General features: G+C 54.1%; 1 protein-coding gene across 12 annotated transcripts in view; it reads left to right on the top strand.

The window, feature by feature from the left end:
* KDM4B (lysine demethylase 4B) overlaps positions 1 to 16,073 on the top strand; it is a 133,614-nt gene that overhangs the window by 25,954 nt on the left and 91,587 nt on the right. For 8 of the 12 annotated variants that reach the window (XM_028126006.2, XM_088017897.1, XM_028126004.2 and 5 more), the window contains exon 2: positions 8,544 to 8,634. The exons of 1 other annotated variant lie outside the window; for it this stretch is intronic. The gene's annotated coding sequence lies outside the window, so the exon portion shown is untranslated. Of the gene's footprint in view, positions 1 to 2,101; positions 2,289 to 8,543; positions 8,635 to 16,073 lie in introns of those variants that run through there. 3 more of the 12 variants (XM_028126007.2, XM_028125997.2, XM_028125999.2) reach the window with 2 other exon arrangements.

Here is a 16,073-nt window from a genome sequence, read left to right as displayed (position 1 = left end):
TCACTGAAGGACACATCCTGGAAACAACCTCACCTGGCCATGGAGATGTCCTCTTCTGCACGGTGTCTGCTGTGGGGCGCAGTTAATTCAGCCTCTGCTGTGAGTGGGCATTTAGGTTGTTTCCAGTGTCTTGCAGATGTAAATGGTGCTGCAGCGAGTGCCCTTGTCTATTAGGTATTTTTGTATTCGTGGAAGAGTATCTTCAGGGTGGATTTCTACAGTGAGATTGCTGGGTCAAAAGTTAAGTGTAATTGTGTTTTGTCAGCTTCTGCCCAGTTCCCTTCCAGAGGGTGGTATGGGTTTACTCCTGTCGGCCCTGTGGGATGACAGGTCTGGTCCCCATAGCCTCACCAGCAGGATGTGCTGTTCTATTTAAAATTATCTGCCAATCTGAGAGGTATGAGAAGTGGGGGTCTCAGTGTGGTTTTAATTAGCATTTCTGGAATGATGAGTGAGGCTGAACAGTATTTAATATGTCAAGGGCCATTTTTGTACCTTTTCTGTGAACTGCTTATTCATGCTTTTCACCTTTTTCAATAGGATTTCTCAACCACCACCCCCAACTTTTATTTATTTATTTATTTATTTAATTCAAAAGACTTTATTTATTTGACAGAGAGAGAGAGCAGAAGCAGGGGGAGCAGCAGAGGCAGAGGGAGAAGCAGGCTTCCTGCTGAGCAGGGAGCCCGATGTGGGGCTTGATCCCAGGATCCTGAGATCATGACCTGAGCTGAAGGCAGATGCTTAACTGACTGAGCCACCCAGGCACCCACCATCCTCCCAACTTTTAAAACTTTAGCATACATTAGGGAGATGAGCCCTTTGTCGTATGTTTGTAAATACTTGCTTTGAGTTTCCCGGTTTTATTTTGACTCTTTAAAAAAAGATTTATTTATTTTAGAGAGAGGGATTGAAAGAGAGAGAGCACAAGCACAGGGAGGGCCAGAGGGAGAGGGAGAGAGAATTTCAAGCAGACTCCCCACTGAGTGCAGAGCCCGACACCGCCGGGCTCAGTCTCACAACCCTGAGATCATGACCTGAGCCGAAATCAAGAGTCAGACGCTTAACCAACTGAGCCACCCATGTGCCCCTGCAATTTGATTTTTTAATGGTGGTTTGTTTGTTTGCTTGTTTTTAGTTTTTTTGCCCTGAAGAAGTGTGTGTGTTTTAAGATAATTTGTGATAGAGTCAAGTTTATGGATCTTTCTTTTTTTATTGCCTCTGGATTTGGAATGCTAGTTGGAAAGCCTTTTTGTATGCTGAGTTGGAGGGGAATTCACCATGTTTTTTTCCAGTACTCATACGGTCACATGCTTTCCAAGCAGACCCCTCATCCATTTGGAGTTCATTCCTGTTGATGGTGTGAGGTATGGGTCTGACTGTCTTTTCCCAAATTGTTGCCCTGTTGTCCTGGTGCTGTGGTTGAAAACCCTTTATTCAGTGCTGTGAGCTGCCACTCTTTTCTCCCTCCCTCCCCGATCTGTGACCCCCAGCCGCCTGGAGGAGGTCACCATTGAGAAAGACGTGTGCACGCCCCTTCCTTTCCAACATGCAAAGCGTGCGCTGTGTGGCCCGCAGAACTGGGCACCTTGCCTCCAGGCATCTCATGGTTGACAACACCCGGGTGGGAACGTCCCCAGTCCTGGTGCTCTCTCCGAAGTCTTTATGTACCCCGCGCCCCCCACCCCTCTGCCAGGTGCCAAGGTGTTGGCAGCCTTTCGCGCTCCAGGCCCTGCAGAGGAGGGTCGTATAGAGGACTCTGGGTGGATGGGTGGGCTGTGTGTCCCAAACGTAAAGGCCGAAGGGTAGCTGGCTGGAAGGAGGTGGGGGTTTTCTAACAAAGAGGTGTTGCCAGATTGCCCTTCAGACACATCCTGCACGGCTGCTGGGAGCATGGTGAAGGCACCTCCCCACCCTCTGTGTCTTCAGATCTGCCTCCTTTACCTGCAGGAGCCACTTCGATGACCAGGCCCCTAATAGCGGACATTGGTTGAGGGCTTATGGTGTGCCAGGGAGTCCTTTAAGCACTTCTTTCAGTTGCCTTATTTAGCTCCCCACGATCGCATGAGTAGGGCATTAACATGGTGACCCCACTTTACAGATGTGGAAACTGAAGCCCAGAAGCTGGGAACTTGGCCCGGGTTACAAGGCTGGAGCTGGGCCCAGGCCTCTGGAGCCTGGGCCTGTCACCCCGACCCCACCACACTCTCCAGGGAGAAAGACAGAGAACGTAGAAGGACATGCTGTGAAAAGTGTAATCCTCACAACGATAAGGCTCTGCCGCCTCGGTAACAAGCCCCAACTGCCCTGTCATCACTTTCTCTGGAGTTTTGGTCTCTCTCTCTCTCTCTCTCTCTTTTTTCTTCCTTGCTCTGTCGCTGTGATGTTGAGCATCTTCTCACGTGCTTGTTGGATGTTTATCTTCTTTGGAGAAACGTCCATTCAGATCTTTCATCTATTTGCCAATTAGGTTGTCTTTCTGTTGTCGATCCTTAAGAGTTCTTTATATATCCTGGGTACAGGTCCCTGATGTGATATAAGATCTGCAGATATCTTCACCCATTCTGTGGGTTGTCTTCCCTTTCTTAATTATGTCCTTTGAAGCGCAAAGTCTAATTTATCTGTTTTTCTCTTTTGTTGCTTGTGCTGTTGGTGTGGCATCTCCAAACCATTGCCTAACCCACAGTCATAAGGATCTAATTCATGTGTTTTCTTCTCTGAGAGTTTTATGGTTTTCGCTCCTAGGTTTAGATATGTGATCCTTTTGAGTTAAGTTTGCATGTGGTGTGAGGTAGGGGGTCCAGCTTCATTCTTTTTCACGTGGGTATCCAGTTGTTGAAAAAAACCGTTCTTTCCCCGTTGAATGGTCTTGGCAGCCTCCTTGAAAAATCACTTGGCTTTGCAAGTGTGGGTTTATTTCTGGACTGTCAACTCTCTTGGACTAATTTCTGTGTCCAGCTTTATGCCGCTAGCACACTGTCTTGTTTACTGTGGTTTTGTCACCCTGAGTTATATCTGGTCTTGGGGGTGGGAGTTAAGGAAAATGATGTGGTTCTTACATTTCCGTGTAATGAAACCAGACCCTTCTTAGTTGGGATCAAGACAGCCTGGATGCCCTCCACTTCCCTGGCTGAGCCCTCATGACTTCTACAGCGGGATTTCAGCATCCATGAGGATATGGGGGATTTGGTGAGATACTTGTAAATAAGAGGCTCTTTCGCCACTATGCAAAGATTGATGAAACATGTCGCTTTTTCATCTCTTTCAAACAGGAAGGATCTGAAATATGTGTTCGGCAGGTTGGGTCTTTATCAGGTCCTGAAACTAGATGGTAGTGTGGTGTCAGCTTGCTTTTTCTTTTCTTATCAGTTTGGATCTTTTTACAGCCACTCTCCTCTTCCAGCTAAAACCTGCTGTGCAGTGAGCTTCAGAGGACAGAGGTAAAGGTTGGCTTTTTTTTTTTTTTTTGAGTTTTTATTTTGAAATAATTTTAGACTTACTGAAATGTTACAAAGACAGTACAGAGAGTTCTTGGGTACTTTTCAGCTACCTCCCTAATGTTAGCATCTAATATAACTGGAGAGGAATGACCCAAAGTAAGCAAGGAGCATGGAGGAATAGTATTTAGCCTTTCTTCAGATTCCCCTACTTGTCACATGCATGTCCCATTTCTGCCCCAGAGCCCCGTCCGGGACCCTGTAATGCATTTAGCTGTCAAATCTCCTCTGGCTCCTCTGGGCTGGGACTGTTTCTCCTTCTTTGCTGATCTATTGTGACCTCGACACTTCTGGAGAGCACTGGTCAGGGATTTTGTGGAATGTCCCTCCACTTGGCTTTGTCCGGTGTTTTCTTGGGATTAGATGAAGGTTTTGCAGTTTGGGGCAGGCTGCCTTCTCCGTGCAGGATGTTGGTGTGTCTCTTTGCGGGTGATGTCAACCTCGATCCCATGCCAGGAGTCTCCACTGGAAAGTTACTAATTTTCCCTTTGGGGACTGTGCAAATACCTTGTTTCCTCTCAAACTTTTGCCTGTCAGTGGATTCTCCCTGCCATAGTTGTTACTGTGATATTCACATGGTGACTTTGTATCACCCTCGCTGCTTCTCCATGTTCGAATTAGAATTCCTTTGTAGAAAAGGGCAGTCCCTTCTCCCTCGTTTATGGTACGTTTTTAATTTTGCATCAGCAAAGACTTATGCGATTTATTTATTTTTTTTTAGTATTTTTGCATTTCCAAAGGCTAAATTTTCTTTTTTTTTAGGATTTTATTTGAGAGAGAGAGAATGAGAGATAGAGAGCACGAGAGAGGGAAGAGGGTCAGAGGGAGAGGCAGACTCCCCGCCGAGCAGGGAGCCCGATGCGGGACTCGATCCCAGGACTCCAGGATCATGACCTGAGCCAAAGGCAGTCGCTTAACCAACTGAGCCACCCAGGCGCCCCTTATGCGATTTATTTTATCCTGTGGGTTATAGTCCAGTACAATCACTATTCTGTTGCCCGAATTGTCCTTGCTTTGGTCATTGGGCATGCCTTCTTTGGGGTCCTGTGTCCTTCCTTCATGACCGCATCCCCTGGGGACAGTTGCCTTCCTTCCTGCTCCCATGCAATGCTCAGGCTCACCTGGTATATTCCCTTCCCCAACCCCGGAGTAGACCACTTCTCCAAGGAGGAGTGGGGACCAAGGAGTTCCTTACCTTGGAGAACGATATTTGAACCCTGATCCTGGGTGCTGGTGTGCTCAGTGCTAGGGGGCGTTGTGGCTTCTCTCAGTAGACAGAGCTTAGAAATGTGAATCCTAACCCATGCCTGCATGCCTGTGTGTGTTTATTTTTGTGTCCATCTATCTGTATATGTATGTTTTTCAAAAACCCATGAGTTGGTTCATACTGATCTGATGATAGAGTCGTCAGGTCAGTGGTCCTTCTGAGACTGGGGATGCTTCTCTGCCCTGTGAGGGGCACGTACAGCCCTTGCAGGCTTGGGTGGACAGCAGGGGGTGCCAGGCCCCGTTTGAGGGCCCCTTGGGGTTCGTGGCCATGGAGGAGCAGGCCCAGTTGGACAGTTAACCCTTGTGGGTCAGGTGGCTGAGGGAGTGGGTGAGGACTCCTTTCCTGTCTGGCCTAGAGGCTGCCTGCTCAGCTCTCTGCCTCTCAAAACGCCAGGCCTAGCTCCAGGGCAAGAGTGGGCAGTGTGTTCTGGTATGGGCCAGCCCTCCGAACCCACCCTGAGGGTCCGCCCTGGGCAGCTGAGAGCTGATAGGACCAGGGGACTCGGGTACCTCAGCAAGGGTGGGGAGGCCAAGCCCGTGGGGTCCCTGGAGATGCCACCAGCTGGTGGCAGTTCCCAACGCCTCGGCCTTTAGGTGTAGCTGGCTCTTTCCCTGTTTCCTGCTCCTGCTGCTTCCTGGCCCCACCTGCCTGCCTTTTGCAGAGGCCACTTTGTACGCTGCTTCGGCGTCTGCCTGCTCATGGTGGGCACATTGGAATAATGGTATCTTCTAACGGCCAGATTGTGCCTTTTTAAGAGAGAAGATGGTCAGACTGTGCCTTTTAGGGGCATCGATGTCTGATGTCTCAGGTCGCCACTGGAGGCTCTTACCTTGCTGCAACCGGACTCCCCGCCCGAGTTCTATTCTTAGCGCCCCAGATTTCCCGGGACCCACAGTGAGGTCAGCGGCTGGGCTGGGCCAGCCTGGGCAGTGGGAGGCATCAAACCCAGCCCGCCTGGGCCTTTCTGTTTTCTTTTTAAATGTTACTGAGACTTTATTTTTTAAAAAACCATTTTGGGATTTGTAGAGAAATTGAGAGTGGGCCCCCCCCCCCACACACACACACTGATTCCCCACTGGGCTCTTCTGTCGGGCTGGGACCCTGTTGCAGTTAACGGACCAATGTTGATAAATTCTCAGTAAGCAAAGTCCACAGTTTATTCCAATTTCCTCAGTTTCCCCCAGTGTCCCTTTTCTGTCCCAGGCTCCCATGTGACACGGAGTCGTCACGTCTCCTTGGGCTCCTCCGGGCTGGGACAGTTTCTCAGACTTCCCTGGTGTTTGATGCTCCTTGACAGTGGCGTGGAGGACGGGGAAGGGGTTTTGTAGGAAGCCCCTTCCTTGGATTTGTCTGGGGTTTTTCTCATGGTGAGACCAGGGGGATGGGTTTTGGGAGGAAGACCCCCAAGTCAAGTGCCCTTCTCCTGACGTCACTGCAGATGTTGGCCTCAGTCCCCTGGCTGAGGTGGGCAGTCAGGTGTCTCCACTGCAAAGTCACTCTTCCCAGTTTCCATGCTGTTCTATTTGGGAGGAGGTCACCGTGCCCGGCCCACACTTCACGGCCCTCTGATCCCTCAGCCCCGGACTGCCTTGTGCCCAGTGGGCCTGTGGCCGTGTCTCAGACTGGGCCCTGGCATCCCAGAGCCCCCCGGGGTGGCTGCCGGCCAGCCGTGGAGGGCCTGCATCCCCTGAAGGAGCCGTGGAGGTAGGTGAGCTGTGCCGTGGCCTGGGAATTGGGGCCTGATCCCAGCCCCAGAGCTTCCAGTCTCCCAGCGGGGGCGTCCGTGCTCTTGGCCCCCAGAGCGCGAGGGCAGAAGGACCCATGGCATTGGTGGCCCGGCAGCCACGGGTAGCAGCAGACGGAGGTCTGTCCGGCTGAGAACCACAGGCCCTAGTGGTCTTGGGTTTCAGACCACGTGCTGGTGGGCGTGGCCCGCACAGGGGGACAGTTCCCAGTGATGAGGGAGACACGTGATCCCATCAACACAGGAGTGAAAGGTGGAGGCCGGCAGTCCGCAGCCTGGAGCCTGCACCATCCGTGGAGGTGGAAAGATCCCTCAGCTCCCCTGAAATCTGGGAAACACACTTCCACCTCGAAGCTGCTGTGTTAGTCTCTCTGTGCTGTTGTAACAACGAACCGTGGACTTACTGACAAAACAGTGCATACCGATGATCTCGGATCTGGAGGCCAGAAGCCCCACCTGGGTCTTACTGGGCTACCGTCAGGGTGTGGGCAGGGCGGGATCCGTTCTTCGTTCCTTACCTTTCCGACTCCTGGAGGCGCCACATTCCCCGCCTAACGGCCCCTTCCCCCGTGTGCACGGTGTGGGTGTGTCCGTGGGACCTCTGCTGCTGTTGTCACGTCTCTTTCGCTGACCCTCCTGCTGCACTCTTGGGAGGACGCTGGGCCCACCAGATAATCCGGGATCCTCTTCCCATCCCAGGGCCCTTAACGTAATCCGCCCCGCCCCCCCACCCCCCAGCAGAGTCCCTTTTGCTGTGGAAGGGGGTGTGGCCACAGATCACAGGGATTAGGACCTGGACATCTTGGGGGCTGTGGTTCTGCCAGCCACAGCTCCCTGGAGGGGTTCCAGAGTCATCGGATTCTCAGGCTCGAGCCTTGCCAACAGCAGGGGCTGGTGGGGCTGTGCAGCAGGGAAGGCTTCAGCCGCGCAGGTGGGGGAGGCCGAGGACCCCCCAGGGAGGGCCTTCGGGAGAGCCGCCAGCAGTTGACCTCGCCCGGATGTGTGCAGCCCGAGGTCCAGCAATCCCACAGCTCACTGGTGTCGTTCAACCCTGGGCCTGACCTGTTAAAAGACAGTGAGATCTGTTTAATGGGGTCATGCCCAGGAATTTTAAAAACCAGAGAAAAATAAGAGACAATTCCAGCCTACATTGCACACCGTGGGCCTGTTGCCCAACACCGAGGGGTGTCGGTGAAGCTTGTGTTATGTGGAGAAAGCGTGCGGAACTGCATTTAACAAAGCCACTGCCCCCTGGGGCGAGCTGCCCTGCCCAGGGGCACAGGCCGTAGGGGACACTGGCGTCTTGGATGGCAGGCATATGAAGGCACACAGGTGGGGGTGGGGATGCGGATCCAGGAGATCTTGTGCTAGCAGGAGCTGAGGTGTCTGGAGAGGTGGGGGCAGGGAGGGTGGGAGAGTCAAGGTAGTGGCCATGGCCTGGATCATCAAAGGTCCTGGGGCTACACCCAAAGTCGGGAGTCTTGTCCTGTGTCCATTCAACAAGTATTGGGGGTCTCTGTGCCCAACTGTAAAGTCAGTGGTTGGGACCCTGCCCTCCGTGGGATTTTGGTTCTGTACAGCCCCTGCCATGCTGTCTCCCTGTGCCCTCTGCTTGCTGGGGGCGTGGGCGGTGGCCACTGGGCCATGGTGTTGTCCCTGGGACTTTCCTCCTTTCTGGCTGTGGGGGTTTGGAGGAGGCAGGACTTCTCATAAACCTCTCAGTAGCTGCCTGAACCTTAAGGTTTCCAGAAGCTTCTTTGGCTTAATTTGATTGTTTCATGGAGCCTCTCACTTCCTCTGCTACTGATTTTTAGGAGCTGAGCTTAAAATGGGTAGTCACGGGAGGACTTTAATGGGGAAAGTGCTTATAGCTATGGATTTTAGTGTTCTTGCAAATTGGCAAGGAATCGGAAATGTCTGAATGAAGGCGAGTGTCCTTGGGCTACGCGCAGCTGTTCGGAGTAGAATCTGGACTTAAGGTTTAAGCGTGCAATCAATTTAGTTAATCACGTTTTTATTTTGTGCATTTTAGGAGCCATCACCATTACTGGGACCTCATAGAAACCCCTGCCAGTTACTGGGGCAGCTCTCATCACGGCCGTGGCTACAACCGGGTGTTCGAAGTAAGTGCTCGGACCCCTGGGCCCAGGTGGCCACAGGAGAGCAAGGCGCTGCCTCAGGGCACAGCCCCTCCCAGGCCTGCACGCACCCTGGTGGGAGAAGGTGGCTCCTGTTTGGTCCTGAGTTTAGGGGTGTCCAGGGTCCAGGCCGAGGACCCTAGAACCCCCTCTGGGGTTTGTTCTGCGGGCTGTTTCTTCTCTAGTGCACGCGCTCATGTTTGTGCCCTGGTCCTTCAGCGTCTGATGCCTGGGCCATGCTTCACGTTGTGCATTTTGGGGGATGCTGCGATTGCCTGGCTTGAGCTGCCCTGTGTCGTGTGGATCAGGTGGGACAGCGCTTCTGGGCTCAACGAGGGGCATATTCACCCCATCCCATGTCCTACAGGAAATGGTGACCAGTCACAGTGGAGTGGTGGCAGGGATCTTTAAGAATGGAAAATTATTTTTAACATACCTTTCAAAGAATCCTGTTGCCCAGCTGTTCTGGGTTTTATGGCTGTCCACTTACTGTACTTTTTTTTTTTTTTTTAAGATTTTATTTATTTGTCAGAGAGAGAGAGCGGGCGCGCACACACACAAGCAGGGGGCGATTGCAGGCAGAGGGAGAAGCTGGGGACCCGATGAGGGACCCAGTCCCAGGACCCTGGGATCATGACCTGAGCCGAAGGCAGACGCTTAACCGACTGAGCCACCCAGGCGCCCCTGTACTTTTCTAATAAAGGGGGGGACAGAGGATTTTAAAGAGGTGGCCTCTGATGGTGGTCCAAGGCTCTGGCTCGTAAGAAGAGAGGGCACAACCTAATCACCTCCTGGCTCACATCCACGGAGCGGGGGCTGGGGGGGGCAGTGACCTGTGTGAAGGGTTGGTCAGTGTGGGATGAACAGTCCTGTGTGCTCCCTGGCCATTTCACGTTGGCTGCTCCTGGTGGCCTGAGAATCGTGTTCAGTGTTGAGCTCCAAGGCCACAAGGCTAACTGGGCCAAGCGTGGGCTGGATTGTGGCCTTCTCTGTTCCGCCATGATTTAGGAACTCACGGAGATGGACAGTGGAACTCAGGTGCCCCTTTAGGAGGGGTGAAATAATGGTTTTGACTCTCGAAGGGTAGACTTCGGGCATCTAGTTCTGGGGTCAGCAAACTGGTCTGCAGACCAATCCGGCCCACTGCCTGTTTTTGTAAGTAAAATTTTATTAGCACACAGCTAATAAAATTGACATGTCATCTCTGTCAGCTTCCTCCTCACAGTGGTAGAATCTAATGAGCAGTTGTGACAGAGACTATGTGACCTGCCAAGGCGAGAGTATTTACTGTGTGGTCCTGCACAGAAAAGGTGCACCGCCCTTGACCTAGGTTTGTTTGTTGCTTGTTGGGGCTGGATGGTTCGGAAATGGTCTGTTCTGACTGTGTCTCTTAAGACATTGATTGCCTTTACCCTTAAAGCTTGTGCTTTGTTGTCAGGCAACCAGATCACTAAAACTTGACTGTTCTCTTTGTACCCAGATCAGTGTGACATGTTGTGTGTGTGCAGCTTGCCCCCATGCGGCTCGATTAACCTTTAGCGGTCCCTCGCTGCAGTCATCCTGACCTGTCCTCTCCCTCGATGGGTCCATTTTACAGTTAAAGAAACTGAGCACCACAGCTGGAAGATGTGGGAAGGTTCTTTGGCAGAGGGCGGAGATGTGAATGAAACTACTGGCTCCTTCTCCAGAAGGCCTGCGGCGTTCAAGGAGATCAGAGTCCTTGAGACAAACCAGACCGGTTCACTGTGGCCTGGCAGGTCTCCAGTAGGCTGCTGCAGACTTTGTAAAAAAAATTCGTTTTTATGCAGACAGAATTCATATGCCGTAATAGTCACCCTTTAAAGTGTACAATTCGTGATTTTTAGTATGTTTGCACAGATAGGCAACCGTCACCGCCACCTAATTCCAGAGTATTTTATCGCCCCGAGAAGAAACCCATCTTGTAATGTAACGTACATTAAGTAGTCACTCCCCGGCCCCCGCGGGCCCCCTTCCCGTCCGTGGATGAGCCTGTTCTGGACGTGTCACACGCTGGACTCACACCCCGTGTGGCCTTCTGTGTCTGGTTCCCTCCCTGAGATTCGTGGGCTCGGGGTCTGTCCCCGGGGCAGCGCGTGGAGGGACGCACTGTGTGTAGCTGTCCGTCTGTCAGTGGACTCTTAGGTTTTTTCCACTTTTGGGGTATTACGAATGATGCTGCCATGAACATTTGCATACAAGTTTCTGTGTGGACGTATGTTTTGCTTTTCTTGGGGGCATGCCTTGCGTGGAACTGCTGGGTCATGGGGTCCCTCTATGCTTCACCTTCTGAGTTACTGCCACCCTGCTTCCACAGCAGCTGTCTCATGTCCCGTTCCCCCAGCCGTGGGCGAGGGCCCCGGACAGCCCCCGCCGTGCCCAGGCCCGCCAGCGCCGACGTGAAGTTGCGGGGCGAGGTTGTCTGTGGGGGTCTCATGTCCAGATACAGCTTCTGTTGACACGGCCCCCACGTCTGGCTGCCCCCTGCGGATCTAACACTGCGGCCTGAGGAGGGCGGTTCTTCCTGTTCCGTGGCCCGGGGCACCGTCCACGTCTGTTTAGACTGCGGGGAGAGCAGGGGTTGCAGACCCCTGTTTATAGCTCCGTCCCGTTTTCGATTTTCTAGAAAGTGCTAATGTCTAAGTGAGCGTGGGCAGATGGGCTCGTCTCCCCGAGATGTGCCACGCAGCAGCAGTCTCCAGGTTGGAGGGATGTGATGACTGTTCCTTCTTTCTTTGCATGATGGATTTTTCACATGGCACTTGCTGCAGACTGAACAGTGCTCCCCGGGGGTGCCTGCACCCCACTCCCGGGAGCCTATGACTACATTCCCTCGCCTGGTAAAAGGGTCTTGGCATCTGGGATTTTGTGAAGGCCCCTGAGATGGGAGATGTTACTGGATCATCTGGGGCCCCAGTGTCAACACAAGGGTCGTTACGAGAGCGAGGCAGAGGGTCGGAGTCTGAGAGATGGGCAGACCCTGTGCTGAGGGCCGTGAGGATGGAGGAGGGGCTGCGGGCCAGGGATGCGGCCCCTCTGGAAGCGGGAAAAGGGAGGGAAGCTCCAGAAAGAACTCAGCCCACGTGCAATCCAGGACAGACTTCTGGCCTCCAAAAGGATAAGATAATAAAGTTACGATGTTTTACGCCATTAGGTTTGTGGTGCTTTGTTTTACCGCCACCATAGAAACGAATGCACAGCGTTATGGGTGGTTCTTCCTTTGGGCCTTTTGGACTTTGTATGTCTCTCCGATAAACGTCAGGCTAGTTCTCGGTCTGCTGCTCGTGGTTTCCCACCTCTTCAGTGCACGAGAACCTGGTCCAGCCACACCGCCTTCCTCACGGCTCTTGACCTTGCACTTTGTACTTGGCCCTGGCCTCCTACCTTCCTGTCCCTGGGAGACGCTCTGCCTGCTGTGTCCCCTTCTGTCTCTGTGACCATTTTAGGCAGGCCAGTACGGGGGGAGCAAGTCTGGCACCCTCTCTGGGCTGCGCCCGGTGCTTCTGCCCACTGCCTGCCCTCGTGAGCTCTCCTTCTGGGCCCCTGCTCCCACTGGCCCGTTTCTCCTGCTGCTCGGAGGGCCACACAGAAAGCTCCCCCAGCTGTAGTGGCACGTTCTGTGACCCCGGGGTCGGCAGGTGGTTGCCCCCCCTGCCGGGTGGGCTCCACGAGGTCAGGGATGGTGTAGAGAACCTGGGGCATAGTTGGAGGAGGACATGGAGGACGTTGTACTGTCTTCCTTGCTGCGCAGGGACCGCACGCAGAGCTGCTCGCGGGACACGGCCCATGCAGGGGGCGGGGCGATGGGGGTTTGAGGGGGCCCTTGTGTCACCTCTGTAGGAGGTTCTGTCTTGATCCCTGGCGAAGGTGTACAGGCTTCTCCAGGGCCCTGCTCCTGCTCGGGGGCCCCTCTGCTGCCAACCCCTACTGGGAGCTGGGCTTTGCTGGCAGAAGCCATACGGAGGGGGGAGCAGGGAGCTCATGGCTGGGCTGGGAGGTGTGAGCTTCATCCGATGGCCAGACCGCCTGGCACGGGGACTGGTGGGGGCAGGTATAGGTGAGGGGCCGGGATAGAGAGCTAGGGGAGAGATGCTCCCTTGGGGCAGGGGATGGGCCTCACCGAGAAGGACTGGGGTCCCCAGGGAACTTTGAGACCTTGTGTCATGGAGCCCCTAATACTTTTCCAGTCAAGTGCAGTTAAATGTTTCTCAAGGTTATGCTTCTCTCACGGTTAACCTTCCTTGTAAGGTTCTATTTGCTCAGAGGACGTACTTTCCAGCATACTGAATGTCAGAACCTCAAAGATGCAGGTCCCGCTCGTTCAGTTTCTGGAAGATGTCTGCCGTTGGGCCTCATAAGCCCTTGGGGTCAGTCTCTGAGCCCATCAGTCAGAAAACCAGGCTGACTCCCGGGCAGGGGCAGTCCTCTTATCTCTGATTCTGGTTCCCATAGAGGCGGACAGAGTGTGCACTGGCTGAGGGGCTGTCCCCTGGCGGTGGGAGGCCCATCCCTCAGGCATTTCTCACCCACTCTCTGGGGCGGCCCTTGTGACTCAGTGCACCCCCACTGTCAGGATCTAGGGGGGCCTCTGCCCCAGGGTTGGAGTCTAGATACAGGGAGAGCTTTCTGCTCCCGAGGAGGTGGCAGCTGTGGGGGGGGGGGGCGGGCGTTGGGAAGGACTGCCACCCAGCCAGGCAGTGTGGTGCCCATGGTGTTGGAGGACTCCTCAGGGTGGCCAGAGTGTCCCGTCCCCAGCTCATGAGTCCCTGCATTTGAAGACTATCCCGGGTCTGGTGCCAGTGTAGTTCAGCAGCCCAGGAGGGCTTCCCTGGGTCCAGGTGACTGTGACCCAGAGAACGGCCCAGACTCCAGCAGGTAGCCCCAATCAGCCCGGCCCAGAGTCTCTGCTCTTGGGACACATCCCTGGGCTGACGATGCTCTTGTTCCTCTTTGGGGTGTGGGGCGGAGCCGCCTGGGACAGCCGGGGGCACTGCCTCCGCGCGCTGTGATCGTTGGTCCCAGGTGATGGGCTGCAGGGCGCTGGGAGGGCATTCAGGTCAGGAAACAAATGACCTTAAAAAATGAAGAGCTTTATTGAGAAGTAATTCACGTGTTTGCAGTCTACCCCTTTGGAGTGTGTACTTGCTGTTATTGGCACGTACGGATACGGGCTCTTAGCCTCAAAATGAGGAGCAGAGACAGGGATTCTTTCTTCTCCTGTTCGAGGTTTTGCGGGTTGGGTCAGGAGAGTCGTAGCCGGGGAACCCACCAAGAGGCCACCCTTCCTGTTAAAGGGTACACCCGGGGGACACCCCAGCTGGCTCTGGCTTCAGGATGCTGGCCAGTCCCTGCACAGGTGGTGGGGCCTGGCCCAGGCCTGCGCCTCCTGCGTGCTGAGCGTGTGGCTGGAAGTTGAGCAATACTCGGATTGAACAGACGGGGAGATGAGGACGCCACGGTCCCCGTCGTGTGAGGGGGCCAGGGCTCCCACAGCCCAGGGAGTCTCATGGGGCCGGCATGGCAATCCCAAAGAGCTTTTCAGAAACACGTTCACCTGAACTCGCGCGAGCTTCCCTGGCCGCTGTAACCAACGGCCGTGAACCTGGTGACTTGATTCTGTTCCACTTCTGGGAGGCCGCGAGTGTGAGTGATTCCTGCAGGCTAAAATCAAGGCACTGGCAGGGCGGCCCCTCCTGCGGATTTCACTGTTTTTCGTGATTTTTTTCAGCTTCAGAGGACTGCCTGCTCTCCCCGGCTTGGGGCCCCTTCCTCAGATCCATCCAGCCTCTGCGCCCGCATCGCATCTCTCGTTTCTCCCTCTTGTGAGGTTCCGGGATCATCCCCATCTCAGGGGCCTTAATTCATCTCACCTGCAAGGTCCCTTTTGCAGCGGAAGGGGGCATAGTCATAGGTCCCTGGGATTAGGATGTGGATGTCGGAGGGTGCATCCTACCGCTCACCACAGCCTTGTCCAAACTAACCTCTCCCACCCGCCACACCCTCTGTCTCCCTCTTCCCTGCACTTGGCTCCTCCTTCCTCACCCTTGGCAAGTTTTGTCGCCTCTGTCCTCGAAGTGCATCCAGTCCCCTCCTCCTCACTACTGTTGTCCCTCGCTCTGCCCTCGTCTGCCAGCTTCCATGCTGGCCCTGCGCAGCCAGGCCTGATGGCAGAGCCTGCAGGGCCCAGGGCAAAGCGAAACCCCAGTGTCCTTCATTGTAAAATGGAGGAAATTCAGGAGGGCGACCGCCAGGCGTTAAACCTGGGCCGGGGCGACTGCCGGGGTCTTGCCCCCACGAGTCCGGCCCTACCCGTGGTCTGTTTCCCACGGCCAGAGGGGGCTTCCTCAAGATGTAAATGGGATCTGTGTCCTTGCTCTAGACCACCATTGGCTTCCCGGTCAACCCACCGGTCAGTTTCAGAACATTTCCATCACCCCATAAAGAAACCCCAGACCTCAGCCTTCTGTGTCTGGTTCCCTCCCTGAGCGTCGTGGGCTTGGGTCCGTCCCCGGGGCAGCGCGTGTGGGCGCCTTGCTCCTGTTCGCGGCCGAGGGCCGTGCCCGTGGGTGGGGGACACGCCGTGTGCATCTGTTTGTCCGTTGATGGACACTTGGGTTGTTTCTACCTTTTGGCCATTGTGGACAGTGCTGCTGTGAACATGGATGCACACGTTTTTGTGTGCACACACGTTTTCACTTCTCTTGGGCCTGTTTCTACCGGTAGAATTGTTGGGTCATCTGGTAATTCTAGGTGTAACTTTCTGAGGAGCCGCCACACTGTTTTCCTCAGTGGCCGCCTCATTTTCCAAACCCCCCAGCCGTGTGTCAGGGTTCCCATTTCTCCACATCTCCCCAGCGCTAGTTGTTGTCCGTTTTTTTTTGTTTTTTTTTTAAGATTTTATTTATTTATTTGACAGAGAGAGAGAGAGATTACAAGTAGGCAGGCAGGCAGAGGGAGAGGGAGAAGCAGGCTCCCCGCTAAGCAGGGAGACCGATGTGGGGCTCGATCCCAGGATCCTGGGATCATGACCTGAGCCGAAGGCAGCCGCTTAACTGACTGAGCCACCCAGGAGCCCCTGTTTTTATTATTTTTTTATTACAATCATCCTGGTGGGGGCGAAGCATCTCTTGTGGTTTTGGTTTGCGTGGCCCCGATGGCTAAACATGTTGATCGTCATTTTGTGTGCTTGTTGGCCATGTGTGTATTTGCATTGGAGAAATGTCTTTTTGAGCCCTTTGCCCACTTTTTAACTGGGCCGTGTCTTTATCGTATCCTGTTGTGAATGTGCCTGCTTTTTGGCACACCACTGACCTGTGAAGAGCACAGTGGTCTTTCTGGAGTGGCCTGCACATTCCCTCAGGGGGCGCTCGCTTGGTCCTCTGCCCCCGCCGTGTTCCCAATAAACT

The sequence above is a fragment of the Eumetopias jubatus genome, unplaced genomic scaffold (genome assembly GCF_037043125.1).
Source record: "Eumetopias jubatus isolate StellerSeaLion01/CBP00866 unplaced genomic scaffold, mEumJub1_p1.0 scaffold_1, whole genome shotgun sequence".
NCBI lineage: Eukaryota > Metazoa > Chordata > Mammalia > Carnivora > Otariidae > Eumetopias > Eumetopias jubatus.
The sequence above is the reverse complement of the archived record's forward strand: the minus strand, read 5'-3'. Positions and strand labels throughout refer to the sequence as shown.